We start from the raw sequence: 18,032 nt of genomic DNA, 5'->3' as shown, positions 1-18,032 counted from the left end.
GGAGTAGTAGGCGAGTTACAATCAATAGGAGCTACATTTTGGTGTAGACGCTTACAGAGTTAGGTCGACGTAAGCTGCCTTATGTTGACCTACCTCTGTGGTGTAGGCCAGGATTCAGTCTTCCTTCAACATTTTCACAACACTCACTGCTCAATGCTGTGAAATGCATGATTCTTTGTAAAGTTCATAAAGAATTACACATGTAACACACTGCAGGACATTTTGAAAATATACACATAGGGCCTGAGTTTAAAAAGTATCTCAACTTAGTCTCCATTCTTGTGCCTGCTACTTATTTGATGCTTAAATACATGATTGTGCCCCAAAATCGGGTAAAGACCTGAAGAAGAGGTCAAAAGCATGGCTCTTTCACCAACAGAAGCTGGTCCAATAAAATACATTATTTTACCCACTTTGTCACACTAAGATCCTGGGACCAATACGGCTACAACAACACTGCAAACAGATAAAGTATAAGTCATTTGTCATCCCTTCCCACAGGAATTTTGCAGAAAAGGGAAAACAATAATATGAGGTACCACTGTAAAGATTTTCCATGTAGACGTCGACATGACATGAACTGTTCTCTCAAATAACTCTGATTACAAAAATAGTGGATGGGTTTCCAGCATATAGTATCAATAGTCTAAAAAACAGTTTACATTTCTATTAAAGGTGTGACGTGAATTGCTTTTCCTACATAGCTCCCGTGCCCTACAAATTAGAAAACCAGAATTTCCTTGGTGGGAAGTGGCCAACACTGAGGAACCTATGCTGCATCTCTTGCACCTAGTCCTTTATATCCAGTTATATCCCCTTGATAATGGTACTCCTTTTGGAGAAATGCTTTTTTCTTTGACCTCGAATCTGCTTAGTCCTCCTGACACCCTTTGCTTTGTACATCTCACAAGAGAAAGGAAAAGAACTTTGGTCTTCTCAGGCACTGTGTTTCTCTTTTAAATTGGCATATTGTTAAGACCTGTGTGAGCTTCCTTCAGAATTTTACATACTGCAAAAGGAAATTAGTATGTATTGCTTCTTAACTGAAAATAAACAAGATTCAATTAAATCCTTAGTCTGATTTGAAAATCTCAACCTTAGTTATCAGAGACCCATGCTGCAATTTGCTAGCATGCACCTAATGTTTAGAAATACAAGTTCAGTGTTCAGCAAATAGCTAGTCCCATATTTTGTTAACTCAAAATATCTCATTGGCTTTAAAGCTCTCAACTTTCTTTATAGCTATTTTATTTTTAACTGATGTTTATTGATCTTCTTAACAGAACATATCACTACATGAATCATAATGGTGATGCTAACAGATTAGATTCTAGTACTCATATTTCATTGGCATAAATGCTGCATTCTAAAAAAATTCTACAACATTATTTCACAATTCAAATAAAAAATTACTCACTGTGCAACAAGGTCACTTTAGATAAGATAACTAGTATAGGTTACAAATTCAGAGCCTTAGTGCCCATTTAATGACAGAGATAATATATCAGGAATATCCAGCTTAACTCACAGTGTGACTATTGAGAGAGTAGCAAGGGTTTTTTATAAGAATCCGCATGTTTCTCTTCACAATGAATCTCTCTTCTGCTTATCACATAACTAAAATGTGCTTGATTATTTCCTTGCAATAGGGTAAAGGACGCAGACATCAGAATTATTTGTAAAAATCTTCCCAAAGATTTTCAAAACTGAACAATCAGGCGCCTAAGTCCATAATTAGACACCTATACAAGAAGACTGATTTTCACAAGTACTGAGCACCAGCAACTCTTGCTGACTTCAAGGGTTTAACGGGAACAGGGTGTACGGTGCTTTTTGGAAAAAAAACAAAAACAAAAACCAGGCTATTTATTTAGTAGGGGTCTGAGACAGGATTTTCAAAACTGACCAGTAATTTTGGGTGCACAATTTGAAATACCTGATTTCCGGAGATCAAGTGCTCAGGATATTCTGCATATCAGATCTCTTTAAGGCGTCTCGTGTTTGGTACCCAAAAATTGAAGTGCCCCAAATCGTGGCCTATATTTCAACCAAATATATGTTTTAATTGAAGAAAGGGGTTTTGCCCACTCTGTGTGGATGTTTTACCTTTTTCTTTTCTTTTTTTTTTTTTTTGGGTAGAGGTTAAAAGGTTTAAAAACGGCTGATCTGTACATACCTGCCCTCACCTTATTTTTTTTATTATTTTAGAAAGCAGTTGTGTTGCCAGGAAACCTCCTTAAATTTTATAATGGAGCAGCAACAATTTAATATTTGGCTGGATTACAAAACCAACACAACACCCAACTAGAAATTCTCAGTAGAGAAACTGGCCAAATTCTGTGGGTACATGCTAATTCCAAACTCCCTATAAAAGAGGTGAGGAATAACAAATAACTTTAATTTCATAGTATAATTTACCACCTAAACAGCACTGACTCTGGCTTTGCAGCACTAGCAAATTTCTGAGACAAAGATCAACCTATTATTAGCAGGACAGCTCTAAGAAGGAGGAAAAATAGTTATAAAGTGTCAGGATAAGGGCCCCATTAATACTTAATTTAACAAGGTTAATTGCATTTTAAATGGTTACAAAGACGTTTATACACTACAGCACTAAAAATCAAGATTAGATGACAGTCACCTCAAAAAGTGAAGATTAGTGATTCCATAAGTGGTGAGATAAAAGTGATGTGTGCATGCGCACACATGCACATGCCAACAGCCACTTGCTACTTCTCAGCAGCATGTATAACTCATATATTTGTCCTCTGTTTAACACAGGATAGACAAAATGTAGCCTGCACCCCCTGAAGGGTATCCAATGGCTGAGCGTTAAGAAAATATGTGCTTGATTAGACAGTTTTCTAGTGGGTAGAAACAAAGATAGCCAAGCCATCTGGACACATATAGATAATGGCCCCTCCCTATATTTGACTAACAGAGGGTGTGTCTGACTTTTCCACCTCCGAATGATGGAAATTCTACCATACACATTAATGATTTATATATAAAAAATCCTCATCGTTGTAATCCCAGGTTTAAAGTAAAATGCACATTTTAAAATGCAATATAAAACAAAAGATGCACTGAACAATTACACCTCTACCCTGATATAACACTGTCCTTGGGAGCCAAAAAATCTTACCGCGTTATATCAAACTTGCTTTGATCCGCTGGAGTGTGCAGCCCCAACCCCCCCCTTCTCCCCCCCCCGGAGCGCTGCTTTACCGCGTTATATCCAAATTTGTGTTATATCGGGTTGCATTATATTGAGGTAGAGGTGTACATTTCTGCTCTGCGTATAAAGATGTATAGTTTCCATTGGGGAGTTTTCAACATCATTTATGGTATTCTCTTATTGAGAAAACAACATATAGAAACTTTCACATACCTGCATCCTTTGTTAACAACTCCCGACAGACTTTTAAAAAATGGATGCCTCCTGCATTTTCACATGAAATGATGGAAACACTGAAAAATAACAGAAACCAGAACTGACGTTTCTAAATTAAATGAAGCAGTGAACAAAATACGGTTTCTGAATGAAATGCTGAACTAATACTGCAAAATGGTGTGTGTGTGTGTGTGTGTGTGTTTTGTTTTTGATTTTTTAAGACATTCGGTGGAATTGTGTTTACTTTTCAAACTATGTGGATTTAATGTGGGAGAATGGCCCCTCAAAACTGTGAATATTGCTAAAATAAAAAGCAGATATAAAGCAATTTTGGTCCCCGATGGGTGTGTTTTCTATTACTATCATGATGATGACATATTGTGGAGTTTGAAAGTTTATTATCCAATGAAGACACTTGAAATCCTGGCCCCACTGAAGTCAATAGCTAAACTCCCATTGATTCCAATGGAGCTAGAATTTCACCCTTAGAATTATGATGCAACTCTATTCTTTCATAGCTATTCACTTAAATGTGAAAGAGAACTAGGAGGACTAATTGCTAGTGTAAACATTAAAACTGAAAATACTTAAAGTTGGGGGAAAGAATAACTATAGAATGCTTTTGGTTTTTTAACTGAGAATAAATCAAATTATCTAAAAGGATGTAGGGCTATATCATTCCTGGTAAAATAAAGATGTCAAATTAAAAAAAATAAAAATAAAAAGTTGATGTAAGGAAAGGAGAATGGCAAGCAAACAGTAGCCTTAAGAATAATTGTTTTGCATTAGTAGATACAGATGTGGGTACCCCCTTATGAGCTACAGGCGCTCTGATCTGAAAAGTGACCCTAAAACTATGATTGTGGTGATCCAAGTTTATTGCATCACAATGACCTCAGATCCAATTTGCTTAGTTTTAAAGAATGACTATGAGTTTTCTATCAGGCTTGCAAACTCGCCTTGAGATCTGAAAGTCAAGCTGGGCTCCTTCCTTCTCACACATCATTAGTAACAGAGAGCCTGGAAGCCAGATTTTGCTCTGATTTACAGAAGGGCAAAATTTGGTCCTACAATTGGAACTTATTTAATAATTCTATTATTGACATTTGAGAAGGCAGGGAATCTAACTAACTCACTCACTCATCTCTGCATTAGCTCAGTTGAACTAACAGGTGCAAAAAGTGATACAAACATATTTTTGCCACTAAGGAAAGCAGGCAAGCGTTAGCATACATGCAGGAAACTGATTTTCTGTCTTAGAAGATCTTGTTTTTATATAGTCATTTTTGCAGAATAGCCACAGTACATACATACTATTATGGGTCTGCATTTTACACTCATTATTGTGGGATGAGTGGGTGGGAATTGATTCCTATAAAGCTTCTCAGCATAACTGCCTTCCTACCATCAGCATTTCCTGTCAGAATCCTGGCATCTCCACAACGGTGAATTGCAGTCCCAGTCTGAAAAAAGAAATTCAAGAACCTGTGTCACAAAACACTACTCAACCCAAGTAATAATGAAGAACATGACCAAACTGAAGAAAACATGCCAGAAATCGGCAGTGAGACACCACAATGATAGGTGCCTAAGAAACACCATAAAATTAGACCCAAATAATAAGGAAAAATGCAACACATATCCCATATTAATGGGCAAAACACACCAGGCAAAGAACATTGTGATCCCTTACACAAACCATAAACCATGATATAGGAAATGATCAAAGCAAAAGGATTACCAAATTCATAAATCATTGCTCAATCTCAAGAAATAGGTATGGTGATTTTACATTGGCCATAAATGCCATAAACTGTAAAATCTGGATCCAGACCTGGAATTTAAACTTCCCAAAGTTTGGGAATGTTTGGTTCAGGTCAATTGCTAATTTTAATGTGCTGTTTCACAGATTAAGTACCATATTTGATCTCAGAAATATTAAAGGGACAGGAAAAACATTCCCTAACCAGCTCTGCCATAGATCAAAATACCACCAATGTTACACAACCACTTTTTCATATTTGTCTGATAACATGAGCCTGGAAATGTCAGCAGATATCCTTGTGAATCTGCATATTAAGACATGATTCCAATTTTTTTTTTTAAATAGGGGTGGGAAGGGAATTGCATCCCAGCAGCACTTAAAACCTAAACCTATAATGACACTATGGAGCACTGCTTCATAAAATGGCATAAACCAAGCGACACTACTTAAAAATACATTAAAATCTAAAAAGTACAATGAAAATGTGTAGGATGAAGTTAGGTGGTTATTTTAAGGCAATAAGGCTCCGGACCAAGACACTCTTGCTAAGCCTCAGGGTGCCCAGTTTCAACGTGCTTATGATGCATGGCTAGGGTAGTAGCCTGACACTACATTGCATGGAAAGAATGTAGACTTGCCCACTTTGGGCAGAATTTTACTTAATCTTACAGACAATTCTCAATTAAGTCAAAAAGAGTTTTGCCCTAATAAGAAACGGCCAATCAGGCCCTTTTGAGTTATCAGTTATAACACCAAAACCTGCTGGTTGGCTGCTTTTCAGCACTTAGAAAACAACTATGGAAATGGACTGGTAACATGTGATACATAATCATAACATCATTGTATTATCCCCTGAGGACCACGGAAGTCCAGATCCTCAGCCAGAAGATATTTTCCCTCCCTTTGCCCACACATGTAACTTAGACCAGCATGGACAATATCTAAAAGGACTATGCTAAATATATACTGTGGTATACAAAAACAGGAGCTCTTAGAAGCTGTCACTGTGGCCACTCACTCTCCCAAGGAAACAGAGATGTGCTGTCAATGTATTTCAGAGTTCTGTTTGCAGTAATTTCTGGGACAGTTGTCATATCCCCTGTGAAATTGCATGTGTCCACTGCTTGTTGCGGTTAAATGCAAAAAAATGATCACCCCATGTTTTCATCCCATGTGCTCCACAGAAGGTGCCCCTATGAAAATGCAAGTGTTACTGAACTGCAGTTCAGATGCAGGGACTTGTGCAGACCATGGGGACAAATTAGTTTAGTTTAGTTGAAATAAATCTTCATTTTATTTGTAGATGTTCTTAATCAAAACCACATGTAAAGTACAGTTAATATGCAAAGAAGGTCAATTGTAACCACAGTACTGAAAGCACTTTTTTTAGTTATATTTTATTATTTTTCCATAAGTCAACACAACAAAAAGAATGTCTGGAGATAACCACAAATCTGTTAAAAAAGAATAGAATTGTTGTTCCCACAGTTTTGAGTATAGTTTTATTACAATACACAATTTTCTTCCCTGTAACCGGGGGGATGGGGGACGGGAGGGAATGAGTTGCAGATACTACAGATTAGACAGGATAAAAGAAAAAGGATAAACAAGAAAAAGAGGAATTCTGAGGGGAAATTGACACTTTTAGAGACAGTAGTACAGAATGAAAAAATCATCACTGAAACAAATCCTAATGGTGTGTGGGGAGAGATGGTAAATGATTCAAAAGGTACCATAGCAGCCATGGATATGGGGTACGTCTTCACTTACCGGAGGGTCCGGCGGCAGGCAATCGATGTTCTGGGATCGATCCCAGAAGTGCTCGCCGTCGACGCCGGTACTCCAGCTCGGCGAGAGGAGTACGCGGCATCGACGGGGGAGCCTCCCTGCCGTGTCTGGACCCGCGGTAAGTTCGGACTAAGGTACTTCGAATTCAGCTACGTTATTAACGTAGCTGAATTTGCGTACCTTAGTCCGAAGTGGGGACTTAGTGGGGACCAGGCCATGGACACAGGAACAAGGAATAGGAAACTATTTTAAAGTATGGTCGCCCCATCTCAAAAAAGATATATTGGAATTGGAAAAGGTTCAGAACAGGGCAACAAAAATGATGAGGGGTATGGAACGGCTTCCATATGAGGAGAGATTAATAAGACTGGAACTTTTCAGCTTGGAAAAGAGACGACTAAGGGGAAATATGATTGAGGTCTACAAAATTATGACTGAAGTAGAGAAAGTAGATAAGGAAGTGTTGTTTACTACTTCTCATAACACAAGAACTAGGGGTCACCAAATGAAATTAATAGGCAGCAGGTTTAAAACAAATAAAAGGAAGTATTTCTTCACACAATGCACAGGAACTCCTTGCCAGAGGCTGTTATGAAGGCCAAGACCATAACAAGGTTAAAAAAAGAACTAGATAAATTCATGGAGGATAGGTCCATCAATGGCTATTAGCTAGGATGGGCAGGAATAGTGTCCCTAGACACTGTTTGCCAGAAGCTGGGAATGGGCGACAGTGGATGGATCACTTGACGATTACCAGTTCTGTTCATTCCCTCTGGGGCACCTGGCATTGACCACAGTCAGAAGACAGGATATGGGACTAGATGGACTTTTGGTCTGACCTACTAGGGCCATTCTTATGTTCTATGCCCAGACATGAGTTGATAGTCATTAATATATATTTTTCACCAAAAAGGAAGAACTTTTGTTTACCTATCAGAGTGGCAGTATCAAGGTTCTGAAAGATTACTTCCTGATAAATCAAGATGAGCTGAAGAACATCAGAAACTATAAGGTAATCCAGGTGAAAGCACTGCAACTCAACACAGAATGCTGGGCCTTGACTGTGAATATGTATCATACATGAGAAAAAAAATGGACCAATAAGTACACAAAACTAAGTGGTGAAAACTTAAAGTTAGAAAGAAGTTAAAAACAAAAGTGTTGAAGAAGATCTTTTTAGAAGTGTTAACAGAAAATACAAATCTATTACAAGCAAAATTAAGGAATGCAAAGATCCAGCTTGGTGAAACAAAAGCCTCCACGGGAAAGTTTGAGAGGTGGTGAAGGGAAAAAAAAAGTGTTTTAAACCTTGGCAAGTGATGTTTCAACAACAAGATTTTCTGGAGCATAAATAAGACAAAAAGATAGCAAATTAAGAGGTGGCAGCCACTAAGGTTAAGCCCATGGAGGGCTTATGTGTCTGTCTTGAAACAAAGGCGGTTGAGAAAAAATATACAGACTGGCAAAGACCTGTAATAAGAGAACTAAAAAGGCATCGGTGAGATCAAAGTTATTACAGATACAAGAGGAAATATGTTAATCAATGAGAATCAGATTAAGAAATAGTAAAGAAATTACTTTAAATGGTTTATGAATTAAGATAATCTAAGAAAACCATACCATATGATAAAACCAAACCAGGTTCTGGTGGCCCCAGTCCTATAAGAAGTAGTTGCAGAAGCATTGAACAACATGAAAAATAAGACATCTCTTGGTCCTGATGGCATATCAGCAGAAGTATGGAAGTGCCTGTGGCAAACAGGTGTGAATATATTGAGAACTGTTTAATTGCATCAGATGGACTGAGAAAATGCCTGATGCCTTGAGAAAGAGCACATTAGCACTGATATTTAAGACAAAAGAAGATATACAAGGCTATGGCAACTCTTGTGGCACTAAACTCATGAGCCGCATGATGTAGATCTTGGAGAAAGTTATTGATATGAAACAACAAAGAGAAGTAAAGGTCAGTGACAATTAGTTTGGGTTCATGCCAAGCAAGTCAACAATGGATGGCATCTTTGCATTAAGATTCCTTGTGGAAAATATAGAGAAAAGAAGAGAACCCTGCACATAGTATTCATTGATCTTGAGAAGGCTTATGCACTTGTTCCAAGAAAAGTCATCTGACGGCATATGAGAATGAGACAGATACCTGAAGACTGTATCAGACCCATCCAGGAGACATATGAGGATGCTTGTCACCACAGTTAGAAGGCCATGTGGAGAAACTGAACAGGTTCTAGTAAGAGTCAGGGTACACCATGGCTCAGCAGTAAGGTCCTTTTTGTTCATGTTGTGCTTGATGCACTTACAGAAAATATCCTGAGAATGGCAGACTGGTGCATGCTAATAATGCAGATAATTAAGTGCTCATGGAGGAGAGTAAAGGGGAAGTGGAAGAAGATTTAGAGAGATGGAGATTTGTACTTGAAAGAAATAGCATGAAAATCAGCAGAAATAAAACAGAGCATATTATCCATTGATTTGACGATACCTTGCAGGAAGATAATGAGACCATAAATCTGGGAGGCCAGTCCCTACCAAAAGTACAGAAGTTCAATAGAACAGGACAATTGAACTCAACAATAAGCAGGGAAGGCCTGGACTTAATGGACAGAAGTGATTGGAGCGATCTGCGAGAGGAGGATGCCTACCAAATTGAAAAGTGAGATCTACAAGATGGTAATTAGGCATGCACTTTTGTATGACTCCAAATGCTGGGGACTGAGGAAGAGACAAGAGAATATCTTGAACACAATTTAAATGAAAATGTTAAGATGTATGCTTGGCATTACAATGAGGAACCATGTTCAAATAAACAATTAGGGAAAGCATGAAGGGAAACCAACCGTAGAAAAGCTGAGGGAATCCAGGCTTAGATGTTTTGATCACATGAAAAGGGGACTGGAAGAATATATAGGAAACAGGATGTTAAGCTTAGAAATGGGAAGTAAGAGAAGGGTTGGAAGTCCCAAAACTAGATGGATGCTAAAGGATTTGATTAGCTGCAGAATTTCTGAGGAACTGATTCAGGAAAGACTCAAATGGAGAAGGACTTGAAGAGCTGACCCCATATAGACAGAACTAAGGCTAAAAGAAGAAGAAGAAGAGACAGGATAAAGGATGATTTATCATCCTTTCCTATCACAGAGCAGCTAGAGACCCAAGGTGATGAGGAAAGAGAAAGGGATACTAGCTTCCCAAGAGTCATAAAAAGCAAGCTTTGTGCAGTCTGAGGTTCTCAAGAGTAGTTTCTTCAAAGACCGCCCTCTTTCCTTCCTGACTGCATTTCTACAGTCAGTTCAGTCAATTGCTAAGTGTTAACTACTACATAGCAATCTTAAATAAACATATAAGACTGTCTATATATCAGGCTGTAATAGGGTGCCCATCCACCGAAGGCCTGGAAGGGTTAAAGTGGCTAGGCAGGCCAATTAACTGCCCAGGTTACACTAGAAAGAGGAGACAGGGAGCAGGCCACCAATTGGAAATGGGCACAGCTGGGAAGGAACAGGATGGGCCCGTTTAAAGACCAGGGATTGCAAGGAAGTAGTCTACAGTCACTTCCTGGGAGGAGGAAGTTTGGGCTGGCAAACCGAGAGACGGGGGAAGCCAGAGAGGTAGGAAGAAGCCCAGAGAAACAGCTGCAAGGGTAGGTCTGTACAGACCTTGGCTGGAACCCAAGGTAGAGGGAGGGCCTGTGCTCCCCTATCAGTCACTAGGAAGTGGCACAGGGTGTTGGAGACGCCAGCTGGACAGCTGGTCCAGGAGGACTTTGACTTCCCTGGAAGGGGCGGACCTTAGTGATCTGGCTGGAGGGCTAAGTCATGAAGAGGAAGCTGCAGTTCTGGGAGTGAGAGGGGTCACAGGGTGAAAGAGATGACAGGTAGAAACATCCAGTGTTGGTGCTATCCCATTGGGGATCCTAAGCAGGAATATTCCCCCACACCCAACACATACTAATAATTAATAGGGGGAGGGGGCCGCTTGTGCTGCTCAGGGCCCTTATCAATTGCTTAGTCTGCTTATGCCTAGCACCAGCTCTGGAGACACCTTCAGAGGAGGGCAGTGCCTGGCAAGAGCTAATCTCCAGAGCTGCCAGGAGGAGACACCATGTGAGGTGAGTGACCTCTGTGACACAGGCATGCTGGTACCTGTGCAGATGTAAACCTTCACATATTAGACAATAGAAGCCTTTGCATAGAAAAATATGCCTAAAGGTAATTATTTACTTAGATTGCTCACTCAGGTAATTACCAAACCAAAAGCTCTGGAGAACGGAGGATAGTTAAAGGTGTTGTGATTGATTTATTCAAAATTATAAAATAAAATGTGTAGTGAACAGTAGTCTGTTAATCCCTTTTTCCCGTCTTATCATACAAGAACAAGAGGACCCCTTAATAAAATAAAAGGTATAATAAGCAAAAGGAACTACTTTTTTTATTCTGAGTATAGTTACCCTGTGGAATTCACTACTACAGGAGTGTGGCTGATTTTTTAAAAGGGCTAGATAATTTTATGACCACTGATAACATTTCTAATTGTGCAAGTTAAAATAGGGTGATTAAACATCGTGCTTCAGGCCTTAAACAAGACATCTCCAGGAGTAAGGAAGGAATTTTCCCTCTTCATGTATAGCAGTGCACAACTGAGTTGGTGCATTATTGGAGGATTTTGCATCTTCCACTAAAGCAACTCATGCTAGCAATAGGTGGGAGCAGAACATAAGACTAGATGGTTCAATTCCTCTATTTCAGATTCTTCCAAGTTCTTAAGTATCTACTATCATCATTTTCCTTTTACACGTAAGGCAAACGAAATAGTCTCAAAATAAAGTAAAATCCAAGCGTTACTGGAAAGATCTGAATTCAACCATTGTAATCTCACATTTACAAAAACAGATCAATCATATTTATAAGTAATATCTTATTCTCGATGGTTGGCAACCTGGAGGTTACTAGGTTGGCAGGGAGAGAGGTAACTTCAGCATGTAGACCTCATACTGTGAATTTTACTCATATGAATCATTCACGTTGCCTTGGGCTACTGATGTGACTAAAGGCTGCAGGATCAGACTTCCATAAATTTTCATATTGCATATTCAGAACATGTTCTCTGAAGTCTTCTTCAGTTAATTTGTTTCTGATTCAAATCTAGAAAATTACCAACATTTTAACAGTCATTCAGGCAAGTCTCTCACTGAAACCCCATGGAAATTCATCTGGTTAGATACTGCAAGTCTGTCCTGAACTTTCTCCACATATGGACCACTTAATTGCCCCAGAAGCTGCTATGTCTTCTGACAAGCTGTAAATATATATATTTTTGAGAGTAAGCAGACAATTTTCACCATTTCAAATCAGCTTATAAAACACACCTATACATTTCGACTTCTGCATTTTCATTTGTTTTGCAACACCTGAAAAAGTGAGCAATGTACTGCTGCCTTGAGATCCACATTTGGCTCTTATCTGATAGCTTTACAGAGGAAAGGCCAGAAACTCATCTGGTGTAAATTGGCATTAGCTCCATTTGAAGACAATTTACACTAGCTTTGGGTCTGGCCCTGTATTTGTATATTCTTGATCAAGAAAATAATTTGTTGGAACCTCAGACTCCACTATCACTGATAGTTTAATTTGCCTTTGTTGCATAAGGCTCTAAGTGTGAATTTTAAAATGTCCTATCAATACTTACTTTAAATTCATTAGGTAACTCCAATAGCTGAGTAAACACAGAAAGGATAAAAGACTTAATGCCTTCTCTGTTCAAGCACCTGGAGAGACCTAAAATAAACAGGTCATGGTTTCTCTAAATACACTCAGGAGTCTCATTTTTTACACTGAGAGAAAAATTACCCTTTGCTGTTGTACTAGCAATATTCTCCATTGCACAGTATTTATTCTGCTTGCAGAATTGATTAATCAGAAATGATTAATAGATTTGTCAAGTTCAAGTTAGTGTCCTTGCTCGTCATCAAATGCCCTAGGTTGCTAATTTTACTTTTGTAGATTAACTTTTTTTTTTAAAGTGAAGAAATGTTTATCTGTTCCTAGGACTGCATAGCACAAGACCTTCTCAATAAGCAAACTGGCACTCATCTCTTGAGATTAATTTAAAACAGGTTGCTATATTCACACCTAAAGTGATGAATTAGCTTGAGCAAAGTAAGTGGAGGATACTATAATGAAAAGAAGAACTTAGTAAGGGGGGCCATTAATCAATAAAAGAGGACCACATAAAGAAAAACACACAATATTTAATGTAACATTCACAATGAGATTTTACTACAAAAGAACCACAGCAACTCAAGTACATACATAGTATTTTCTATTATTGTACAGTATATTATTAATTTTAGACCTCGGTATAAATGCTCAGTGTTACTTTAATGTAAAATTCACACATTTATTTCTCTATAAGTGGACTTGGGGCAAATCTTAGCCTTTCATACCATGGATTTGTTATTTTGCTTGGTTTTGTTACTCAGCTACCTGATAGTCTATCAACAACAATGGATGTTGTATCAGGTTCCTAATGAGTGGTTTGTGATGGGTTAGTGAACTAGATGGTGGTTTTAAAATCATGGCCCTCTAAAACTAGAAGAGAAAGACTTTGAGAAAAGATGGACTATTTATAATTGAGAACACAAGCTGTTTTAAAGTCAAAAGATGTGGGTGAGAGCTGCCAAGGATGAAACTTAGGAGGAGTTTTTATGACAATAATTGTTTCATAATTGTCTTGCGAATTCAGAGAAAAACAGAGTTTGGTTCTGAATTTTGCTATTTCCCTAAAACAAGGAAACCCTCTCTCCAGAAATTTGCACATGGACTTTTCTAACAGTATGTAAACCCATGTAGTAAGATATGTGAGCACTTTAGGGAATGTTTTGGATGAGAACCCCATCACACTGTTGGTAAGGGCCTCAGTATCTGAAAGCCTTTCTGAAGTAGCCTTTTTGAAACCAAGCTTTTATAGGTACAAACTAAGGCTATTGTCTACACTGCACACTTTACAATGGCATTCAGGTGGGTGTTTTTTCCAGGGCCGGCTCTGGCTTTTTTGCCGCCCCAGGCAAAAAAGCCTCCCGCCGCCTCCCCCTCCCCGCCCCAACGCGGCAGGGAAGGGCACCAAGCCCGGCCGCAGGCCGCTCTCCCCGACCGGCCAGAGCGCCGGGAGGAGGGCGGCGAGCCCGCCGCGGCTCCGCTCTCCCCGGCGGCCGGAGCGCCGGGAGGAGGGCGGAGAGCCTGCCGCAGCTCCACTCTCCCCCATGGCCAGAGCGCCGGGGGGAGGGCGGAGTGGCAGCCAGAGTGCTGTGGGAGGGCGGAGAGCCCGCCGTGGCTCCGCTCTCCCCGGCGGCCAGAGTGCCGGGGGGAGGCCGGAGAGCCCAGCTGGGGCTCTGCTCTCCCTGGCGGCCGGAGCACCGCGCCGCCCCCCTCCAGGTGCCGCCCCAAGCACAAGCTTGGTGGGCTCGTGCCTGGAGCCGGCCCTGTTTTTTTCACACCCCTGAGCAACAAAAGTTTTAATGACAAAAGTGCCAGTGTAGACAAAGCCTAAATCTGTTCTTCCCATCTGAAAACATGATGCCATACTTGTAAGGAAAAAAATAGATTTTGTTTTTTCACATTTACTCGTGTCAGTCTAGATCTTTTGTCACTGACCATATCCCTTTTAGAACTAAGGGCTTGTTTACACTTAAAACACAGCAGCTCCACTGCAGCTGCGCCATTTTAGCGCTTCTGCCATGGTGCTACCTACGCCAACGGGAGGGATTCTCCCATTGGCTTAGGTAATCCATCTCCCTGTGGATCCAAACTACTCAACATGGGCCTCTTTTTCCAATGGGCTTGAACCAAAACTCAATCTGAAAACTCCTAAATTTGGGGACATTTGGATCAGAATTCAGATTTGAACTCTGCTCCACAGATCTATCTTATGATATGATATGGAGTTCTTCACTTCAGGAAGGAAAGTAGCAGCAGATTGCTCCAATGTTCTTCTTTAATGTAAAAATAACATTTGTATGCAAAAAAAAATGTGGTGATTCTCTCCTATCTTACCATACTCAAAAAGAGATTTTTGTCATTACTTTTGGATTTGCAGTCCCTATATTGCTTACCTAACGTTGACCCTGACATCAGCTGGTCTAGTTGACCCGGATATGTCACACTCTCAATATACTTTAATATGTCTATTTTAAAACCTGAACAACATTCTTTTAGGCATCAGAAAACAGTTTATGTGAAATGATGTAACAGATTACATTTCCCATCCTGGCATGCTCTTAAACATCTTTTCATTCTTCCTGTCCCACTCAACTATGCTAGCCAAATAATTTCACTGCAAATGAAAACAGTCCAGTTGCACCACCCTACAAGCTATTGCAGCTGACAGACAGAGCATGCTGTAATTAAAAACGGGACTGTGCTACCAAAAGCACCCCTTAAATCAAAATCACCATGTAATGGTTAAGAAAGGAACTGATGCAGTTCACCTGAAACTAGAGAAATTCAGTCTCATGTGAGCCACCTCAATGTCAGAAGAGGCCCCAAGAACTGGGTCTGTCAAGTTTACAGGTAAATTCTATGGAACAGGTATTAAGCTCTCATTGATGACAACAAGAACATATTTAACTAAATCCAAAATATTTGTGGGTATTTATGAAAAGTGCGAACCAGGTACAGATCAAGATACCATGCATGCATGCCATCACAGCCTTATGACCACAAAGCGATGAAATGATTCTCTGGGAATTAAACTCATGGGTACTCTGTGTTAGAGATTGGTATTTATCTACACCACCAGCTACTAAAAGTGATGCTTTAAGCACTCTCTCTTTTGAGTAGGGAATCATCTTAGGCCTGGTCTACACTGGGGGGGGGGGGTGGGGGGGGGGAATCGATCTAAGATACGCAACGTCAGCTACGAGAATAGTGTAGCTGAAGTCGATGTATCTTAGATCGACTTAGAATCACTTACTTCGTGTCCTCGTGGTGTGAGATCGATGGCTGCTACTCCCCTGTTGACTTTGCTTCCATCTCTTGCCAAGCTGGAGTTCAGCAGTCAATGGGAGAGCGATCGGGGATCAATTTATCGCATCTACACTACACGCGATAAATCAATCCCCGACAGTTCGATCGCTACCTGCCAATCCGGCAGGTAGTGTAGACGTACCCTTAGAATAGGCTAGTTATAACTGTAATTAGCCCTCCTCCTTGCTATTCAAAAAAGTGTACTGGCTCAGGCGCCACCATATAATCATGTTCAATAATGAAAATCATACACTGTGATTGGATGCACACACCATAGAAAGCTGTAGAAGTAGCTCTCCTCATTCCCACAGCCTACAAGCTTTACTCGGTGTCAGAAAAGACTGTGATTGGCCCTGGACACTTGGACTATCAATAAAGCTACGCAAGTAGATCTGTATTGCATATATTACACAGGTATTAAACCTAGGTGCATTAAAGGGGTGCATCTGCCCTCTTTCCTATTAGATTAATTTGAAAGGGAAGATGTATCATTCTGGACTAATGAGACACACCAGGAATGTACCTGCAAAGGTTGCATGGCACTGAATCTTACAGCACACACTCAAAATGTGGGAAGTGAAATGATTTGCTGCAATCTCAGCACCTCTAGGATAATTTCAGAATATCTTCTTTTTTTAGGTGAAACAACTTTGTATTGAAGATTTATTAAAAGAACAGAGTCTACTTTGTGCATGTAGATGAGAGGATGACTCTATTCACATGACAGTACTTGACTGCCTCACACAGGTCTTTGCTGTGGAAGAAGTTTTAAAGAGCGTATGGAATGAGAATATGTAGGTAGGGAAGGAAGAGTCAGACAGCCAGATGAAGCAAACTGCATGGTCTGTGGCAGCACTACCGGGCTGTGCCAGCTACTGGCAATGCCAATGTTACTTGAGATTTTGTTCACTGAATATATTTCCTGCATTTTGATGTTTTTACAGGAAAAGGTGGGAAAATCAATAGATGTTTTCTGGTAAGAGTTTTTATTACTCTTGATGCTGCTATTACATCTGCTGATCTTTCACTTCCTTGTTTTTAATTTCCCTTCCCTTCTTTCCACTTTTAAATGCATGCAAAGAACTCACATTCTTCCATCCCAAGAGCTCGCCAATAACTCAAAATGGAAAATTATATACCTTTCCATATCTTTAATAGAACCCAATCACTTGTTTAAAGTGCAACTACACTGTAGTGACTGACAGGATGGAATTGTGTGTAAAAATGTCAGATTCAGATCTAAGAAGAGGAGGCAGGGTTTGTCTCCTGCCTCTCCCCTTCCCTTCCTGCAGGCTATGTTTACTGCCAGATTGCATGTAAAGCATGGTACCTGCTTGAAATTACCGCCACTTAGTGATGGACTTGTGAGAAAACATTTATCTATACCAATTGAACTGGAAGAGGCTTGCTTTGGCCCCAAACCTGATAAGAATTTTGCTGAACTTTATAAACAGTGAGTAGTACTGCTGAAATCCATGGGACTAGCTTCAGCAAGTAAAGCTAAGCACATTCACAGGATCAGGGCCTCAGTCTGCTAATGCATATTAATAGCTAGCTGTAAGGTCCATGAACTATCAAAACCCTACAACTAAAGCTCAATAGGGGGATGCACTGAATCAGCCCATTCCATTGTCTCATTGGCCTTTGTCAATGTCATGGTCATGGGGCTGCCTGCCGCCACACCCCCCTTTTTGGTCTCTTCGATTGGTGTTAGGTCTATCTGGAGTGAAATTTTGCAATTCTCCCACTAGGATTTGGGTTCCACACCTTGTCTATGCCTACTGAATAGGTATGACTGGACACCTGTTCTTCTTCCTTTGGGTTCTTGTTCACAGTGCTATACTTTGACAAACTGCCGCCTTAAAACAGTAAGTATATTTAGCAAATGGAATAAAGTATTGGAGAAGAAAAAGATTTTATAACTACAAGAAGCCTACACACCTATTTAGACTCATCTAATTGTACACTTCACTACAAGCTAAGTTAGATGGGCCTCCCTCATGAGTTAACAGGAAAAGAGCAGACCAGTCCTAACCTACATTTTTTGAGC

The 18,032-nt window shown here is 40.0% G+C and overlaps 1 long non-coding RNA gene across 1 annotated transcript in view; it reads right to left on the bottom strand.

Moving 5' to 3' along the window:
• The window catches only part of LOC128831066 (uncharacterized), a 351,765-nt gene that overhangs the window by 113,488 nt on the left and 220,245 nt on the right, over positions 1–18,032 (bottom strand). Inside the window, exons 4-5 of the long non-coding RNA XR_008443735.1 lie at positions 4,800–4,857; positions 3,392–3,471 (exon numbers count right to left, since the gene is read on the bottom strand). This is a non-coding gene — a long non-coding RNA (uncharacterized LOC128831066). The remainder of the gene's footprint in view (positions 1–3,391; positions 3,472–4,799; positions 4,858–18,032) is intronic.

The sequence above is a fragment of the Malaclemys terrapin genome, chromosome 2, assembly GCF_027887155.1.
Source record: "Malaclemys terrapin pileata isolate rMalTer1 chromosome 2, rMalTer1.hap1, whole genome shotgun sequence".
In the NCBI taxonomy this organism is placed as follows: Eukaryota; Metazoa; Chordata; order Testudines; family Emydidae; genus Malaclemys; species Malaclemys terrapin.
This window is presented reverse-complemented; position numbering and strand designations above follow the sequence as displayed.